This window comes from Spermophilus citellus (assembly GCF_964194105.1).
Source record: "Spermophilus citellus genome assembly, chromosome: 6".
NCBI lineage: Eukaryota > Metazoa > Chordata > Mammalia > Rodentia > Sciuridae > Spermophilus > Spermophilus citellus.
In genome coordinates, this window is record NC_138187.1 from 38,922,503 (window position 1) to 38,929,288 (window position 6,786).

Below are 6,786 nucleotides of genomic sequence, written 5' to 3' on the forward strand. Positions count from 1 at the left end.
TCCACTTACCCTTCCACCTGTCTGACTGTCCACCCATCCTCCTGCCCACTTGCCCACCCACCCACACCGTGTCTAAGCTTCTGCATGAAGGCTGTGCTTGGCATGGGGGAGTTGAGATGGGGCCTCAGATACAGCCTCTGGTCCCAGGGAGCTCACAGTCTTGTGGGAAAAATTCAACAGGCACCCAGATATTTTGAGGGCAGACAGAAGGTGGTAGGGATGGGAAGATGGGTCAGGCCCAAAGGTGCTGGGCCGGCCGTGGTGAGAATACACCATGCGCCAGAGCTGAGGGAGAGGAGGCTTCTGGAAAGCCTTCTGAAAAAGACACTGATGCCTCCCTGGGGCTTAAGCTTTGGGTAGATGAAGCTGGACGAGGAGATAGCGGGTGGGACTGTCGGGGTCTGGAGAGGCTGAATTCTTAGGCAGGGAATGTGGGTAGAACCACCATGGGAGATGAGGCTGGAGCAGTGAACAGGAGCCTCAAGTTCAGGCTCAGGGTGCCATGGGAAGCAATAGGGAGCCACGGAAGGTTAGGGAGCAAAAGAGAAGTGGCCCAAAGTGCATTACCAAAAGAGAAGCAGCTGGGACCAGGCTGGAGCCTCCCTGTCTGTCAGTCAGTTCTTCCAGGGAGGTAGGACGCTGGGAGGGGACTGAGGGCCCCCTCAGCCTTTGTTTTCCTCCTTCCTTCCTTGGGAGGCTCTGCCAATATTGGAGCTTAGTTTGGAGAGGATTGCAGAGGGAGGGCTGGGTAGCTCAGGGGCCCCACTCTGTGGGAGGGGAGAAAGAGGAAGTGGGCAGGTGAGCCTGAGACAGGGTCTCGATGCTGCAGAGCTGTGACTGATACCACCATAGCCTCTGAGGCCCTCTCTCTGTAGCAGGGTCTCTTCACACCCTTGGTCTGCTGGGGCTGCCCGGGGGTCTAACCAGAGGTGATTCGGGTCCCCAGGGAAACATTTGACAATGAATTCCTGGAGAAATTTTTGGTCATCCTTGCCACTGGAGAGGGCCCACTGTGCTAGCTAGGGAGAGGACAGGGATGTTGCTGGACACCCGGACACCCAGGAAGGGCCCACAGCAAAGAACGCTCTAATCCAAAGGAGCCACTGGAAAGATGGCAGGGTTCTCCCACCGCGCCTGGCATGCGCCTCGAGGTATGGCCCAAGGAGCGGCTGCTTCTGCCTTCCTGCAGGAGGTCACCCGAGGCCAGAGGATGTAGAGGGCAGAGGCTGCAGAGGGCAGGGCCATCAGGACAGTGTGACGGCCCAGAACGGAAGGATTGCACAGGGGGCTTCCGGTGATGGCCAGCAGGGGCAGGGAGGGACTGGGGCTGGGGCCAGGCTTCTGGGCAGTGCTAGGGCAGGGTGGAGGGGGGGCTTCGAGGTCACAGGCCCATCTCTGTCATTCCACAGTCTCTAGGTGGCCCCAGCCTCAGGCCTGGGCCAGGCTGGGGTGGAGGGAGGAGCCTCCTTGAAAGCTGTTTGCTCAGCCGGGGTTTAATCTCCAAAACAGGAAGGCTGTACTCAGCCTGCCAGGTTCAACTCTGGCCTCCTCCTGCCCGGCCTCCTCCTGCCTGGCCTCCAGTGCCCCCTCCTCCCATAGCTCTGAGGCTGGCCTCAAGGTAGGGCACCCCATCTCCTCTGCTAACTGCGGGGGTGGGGGGTGTTGAAGCCCGAGGACAGGAGGGGCAGGAAGGTGGGGTGGGTAGAGGGTCACCGGCCCAGCAGGGAGCCTCCTGGCCTCATCTGCAAGATGAGGAAGCTGCAGTCAGAGACGGAAGTGGGCTGGCCTGGGTCACACAGTGGGCAGGGGGTCTCCAGCGCTTGGGTGTGGCGCTGTCTGAGCAGCAGCTTGCTGGCGGGGAGGTCCCACAGGGCTGGGGTGAGAGGAGAGGTGGCCCAGGACACAGCCCACCCCTCCCCAGAAAGCCATGGACCAGGCGTGGTTGGCCAGGCTTCCCTGCACCACCTCTGGGGTGGTTCTGGGTGCGACAGCAGGTCAGGCCAAGCAGAGCCCCGAGGGCCCTCACCTCCCTACAGCTGGGGCAGGTGGGCCTGACCAGACAATGAGGGCTGCCCCCCTTGGCTGGCCAGCCCAGTCCGGCCCCTGCCAGCCTCTCGGCCTTCCTTGGCTTGGCCAGACCCTTACTCCCCAGGTCTCCCCCTCTGTGCTTGTGCTTCTGCGGGGAAGGCTCAGGGGGCCCAGCTTGGCCTTTCTGCTCAGCCACCATTTCCTCCAGGAAGTCCCCTCCCCCTCCTCCCTTTACCCCACTATCCCCTCCGGCCCCGCTCTCGTCTGGGGTTCAACCATGGAGGTCAACCGTGGCCCTTGCTAGAGGACCCAGAGAAAAGCTGCTTTAGCTCTCTCTCTGAAGATTGCTCAAAGGGAACGACTCCTGTCTCATCATTTCGCCGACGCCACTCCTCCTTCGGGACTCCCTGGACCCCGCCGGGGCTGGCCCCCGGCACTAAGGTCAAAGTCTCATTTCACAAATGGGAAAACTGAGGCAGGGAGGGCGGCCTGCCTAGGCCACATAGCGTGTGTCATGTCACCCTGGGGAGTGCGCCTCCGTGGGCTCACCACATCCCCCGTTCTCTAGGGACCCCACAGTCAGAGGGCAGGGGCTCCAGAGCTCTCCTGAACGGGGACTACAGGACGCTGATTCAGAGGCAGGCTGGGTGGAGATGGTGACCTTGGGCTTCTCCCTGCTGTCCCTCGGCTCTGCCCAGCCAGGAGCCTTAGCAAGAGTTGGACAGGCCCAGTTCCAGGGGCAGGTGGCTGGCTAGCCTGCTCCAAGAGGGGTGAGGTGAGGTGGCCTGTGTCATCCCCAGGCCTGACCCCAAACCAGCCCACAGCAGGACCTGTGGCCTTTCTCTGGGAAAGGGAGAGAGGAAGGGTCCCTGTCCTGGGTGTGTCACAGGATTTCTGTCTGTGTCACAGGATTTCTTTCCAAAGCCAGCAGTCCCTGAAGTCACCCTTGGGGCTCTGTGGCCCGGGGCAGCTCTTCAGGTCTGGTGTGTCCTCAGTGGCCGCCCTCTTTCCTGTCTGGTCCCCACCCACCATTGCTGTCACTCTATCCCTGCGACCCAGTTTCCCTCCTTGTCTCTGCCTTGGGGCAGGGAACGCTGGGGATAGTGTCCCCCTTTGAGGCAGGTCCATGATGGATCGGGTGTCCTGGGTGGGGCGGGCAGGTGCGTCTGCTGGCTGTGGCAGGGGCCACAGCTTTCAGGTCTTCAATGCTGCAGATTAAGTTCCATCCCCAGGGACCCCTGTTATGGAGCCATTGTGATGGCTTGGGAACCACAGTGTCTCTTGGCCAGCCGGTGTGGCCCTGGCGGTGTGGCCCTGGCTGGGGCTGGGGTCTCAGCATCCTCTGGGCTATTTGGGCAGCCTCCAGAGAAGGAGCACCTGGGGGCTCATGTCTGTGAACACCTGCTGCCACAGTGGACACAGGGCCTTGGGGAGCACGGCACCCCGCCCGCCTGACGCCCTGTCTTCTGCCCAGGAGCACTGTTGGGAAAACGTGGCTTCTTTGCAGATCTAGGAGCAGAGCGTGGCTGGATTTCCAGAGCCCATCCTTGGTCAGTGCATGACCTCCGTCCAGGCGCACAGTGGCCCTGACACTGCCCTCCGTCCCCTCCCTCCCCATTACTCAAGGCTTTCTGCAGCCGGGGCTGCTCTCCTTGGTGGTGTCCTCCCCAGCCCGAGCTCAGATTGTAAGGCCTGGCCTTGGCCTCCGCCCTGACGGTGATGGAGGACAGACAACTTCAGATCCTAATCCCAAGGCTTTGCGTTTCCACCCTGAAGGGTCAAGGGTGCATAGGACTGGGGGCCAGGTGGTCAGATGCCTCCCAGCACCCGGCCTGGGCCCCTCCTTCTCCCCTCACCCCCTCTGGGGCCTATGACCTGCTCTTTGGCCCTTGTGCAGAAGCCTGGTGTCTTCCTCTTGGTGCCCCAAATAGAGGTGGCCACATATTTTATCATCTAAAATGGGACATTTTCGAGAGCCTGAGGGAGCTCTGCTAATAATGACACTTGCAGGAAGCTGGGTGTGTCGGTGACAGAACAAAGACCCCCAGTATAGAGAGGCATGCTGGTGGCACACAATCCGTGTGCAGGAAAAAGCATTGTGATGGCTTGGGAACCACAATGTCTCTCGGTCAGACGGTGTGGCACAGGGTGGCACCCAAGTGCACTTGTGTGTCCACAGGTGGTGGGGGGACATGGCACGCAGCCAGTCTGCACATGTGGGCTGGCCATGTCCAGGGACACGTGTCTCCCCATGTGCAAATGCCTAAGCCCGTCCCATCAGCCCCCAGATGGCTCCTTCCCCAGCACAGCTGGAAACTCCGGAAGGAGGAGGCGGGTCCTGCTGGCCTCATCCTTGGTCTCCAGAGAGGTGGCCAGGACAAGGTGGGAGGTGGAGGCCAAGCTGGCTCTGGGGAGCCAGGGCTGTGACAGCAACCTTCGACCGAAGGCCTGTCCATGGGGAATGTGCTGCCTGGAGAGGCGAGGCCCCTGAGGCTGAGTCAGCTGCTCTGGAGTCCATCCTGACCCTATACCCCTCCTCCTCCAGGCAGCCTTCTGTGACCTCTGCCCTGGCCCTCATTGCCTCTGCTGCACCCCAGGCCTAAGGGTGGCACTTCAGGGAGAGGAGGACTCAGCCCTCTCCTGATCCCAAGCACCTGCTGAATGGCTGCTTCCCTGGGACTCCTGAGCGTCCAGTGGACATATTCCCTGAGGGCTCATTACCCTAAGGAACAGCAGTCTGGGCCCTGGACAGACAGGGTCTGCTTTGAAGCCTGGCCTGGTGACCCCTCCAGACACAAGGGAGGGCCTGGGGACAAGCCATGCTGAGGCCTTCCGAGGCAGCGGCTCTCTAGTAGCTCACAGGGGAGTCCTCAGGGTCACTCTGGCTAGTCCTGGGCAACCATCAAACCCTCCCCTTCCTGAAACTGGAATGTGATGGAGATGCTGGACCCACGTGCGATGGTGGAGATAGAATGGGGACAAGGCACAGCCAGTCTTGCTGCTGGGACTCTCCTGAAAACGGAATTCTACGCAGGATCAGCAGGATCAAATAAAGGGGTGTCATGTGGGCATCTCACGGAGGTAAGGGAGGTGCAAAGTCCCTGGGTCCAATGAGCTCAGTGGCTCTTGGGAGCATTTGTGGGGCATCTCCCAGAAGCCAAAGCTACGTTGGCGCGGATGATCACGGTTTGCGGGGAATAGGGGCTCCTGGGCCTGAGGTGGACAGGGCCAGGGCAAGGTTGAGATGGAGGGTCTCTCCCTAGAAAGCTAGAACTTGAGGAGACCAGTCCATGGGAATGGGGGAGGGGAGGGATCCCGTGGCTGGGCAGAGGCAGGAGCTCCAGCTGGACCCATATCTGTTCTGCTCCTTGGGGAGCAGGGTCCCCTTTAGCCCCTGGACCCAGAAGACCTGGTCTACTGCAAGCCTCTACCCCTGGACCCTCATGGGTCAATGAGCTGAAATCTGAAACTCAGAGGTCTGTGGATTAGCCCATGTCGTGGAAGGTTGGGGGCTTGCCCATGAGACACCCAAGCAGGCCGGGCCTCCCATCCTCCCGGGTTCTGACAGATGAGCCTCTTTAGACCCTCCCAGCCCCAGGGCTGCTGTGACAAAGTGCCACAAGCCAAATGCCTTCAACAACAAAAATGGAGCCGGATGCAGTGGTGCACACCTGTGATCCCAGCAACTCAGGAGGCTGAGGCAGGAGGATCCCACGTTCACTGCCAGCCTCAGCAACTTAGCAAGAGCCTGCATCAGAATCAAAGTCAGGAGGGTGGGGAGGACTGGGCATGCAGCTCAGTGGTAAAGAGTTTTCCTAGTGCGTATGAGGCCCTGGGTTTGATTCAATTCCCAGTGGAAGGAAGGAAAGACAGAGGGAGGAAAAGGAGGAAGGAGAAACACACACACGCATTGGTCCCCCACCCCGTGTCCTAGAGGACAGGAGTCCAAGTGAGGGTGTGAGCAAGGCCAGGTCCTTCTGAGGGCTGAGGGTGAATCTGTCCCTGGCTGCTCTCTGGCTTCTGGTGGGTTCCTGGTGCTCCTTGGCCCTAACTGCCTCGCACTATCCTGTCTCTGTTGTAGCAGGGTCCTCTCTGAGCCTTGTGTCCTTTCCTCACAAGGACACTCGTCATTGCTCTTTGGACCCACCCTCCCTCCAGGACGGCCTCATCTCAAGGTCCTTAACGAGTTACGTCTCTGGAGGCCTTTTCTCCAAGCAAGATCCCTTTCCAGGGGCTGGGACTTGGGGGGGGGGGGTGTCACAGTACCACCAAATGTCAGGGACCTATGAGGCCAAACTTCCCTCACTGCTAAATCAGTTTCCCTATCTGCATTGGTGTAGGTGGGTGGGGGACACCGATTGGCATGGGGACCAGGAGCCTGGTCCCAGGCAGGGTTGGTGGCTCCAAGAGCAGGGAGCAGGCAGTGCCAGGCCTGCCCACCAGGAATGTGACCTGCAGTCCCCACCTGCACAGCACAAATGGACAGTTAACACCTGCCCCTGACTCCTGGCTCGTTCCCAGCGTCCCAGGCCCCTGCTAGGCATGAGAGACAGAGGGTTGCATACAGATAGGCCAATCCCTCCCCCCAGGCCTGCCCTCCCCCCTGTGCTAAGCCTTCTTGCTAGCAGGGTGTTTTGGCCCTCAGGCCCGGGCATGAGTGTGGGCGAGTGGCCACCAGGCCCTGGGCCAGCGAGGCTGGGCTCCCAGCACTTGCCCCCTCAGATTGCCCCACCAGCCGGAAGCCGTCTCCTGCACTGT

General features: G+C 60.6%; 1 long non-coding RNA gene across 1 annotated transcript; it reads left to right on the top strand.

Annotated features, from left to right (window-relative positions):
- Nucleotides 1-1,502: 1,502 nt before the first annotated feature.
- On the top strand, nucleotides 1,503-5,067 carry LOC308652429. The gene is made up of 2 exons (XR_014022791.1): nucleotides 1,503-1,618; nucleotides 4,574-5,067. It is a non-coding gene; the product is annotated as an uncharacterized lncRNA (long non-coding RNA).
- The last annotated feature ends 1,719 nt before the right edge of the window (nucleotides 5,068-6,786 follow it).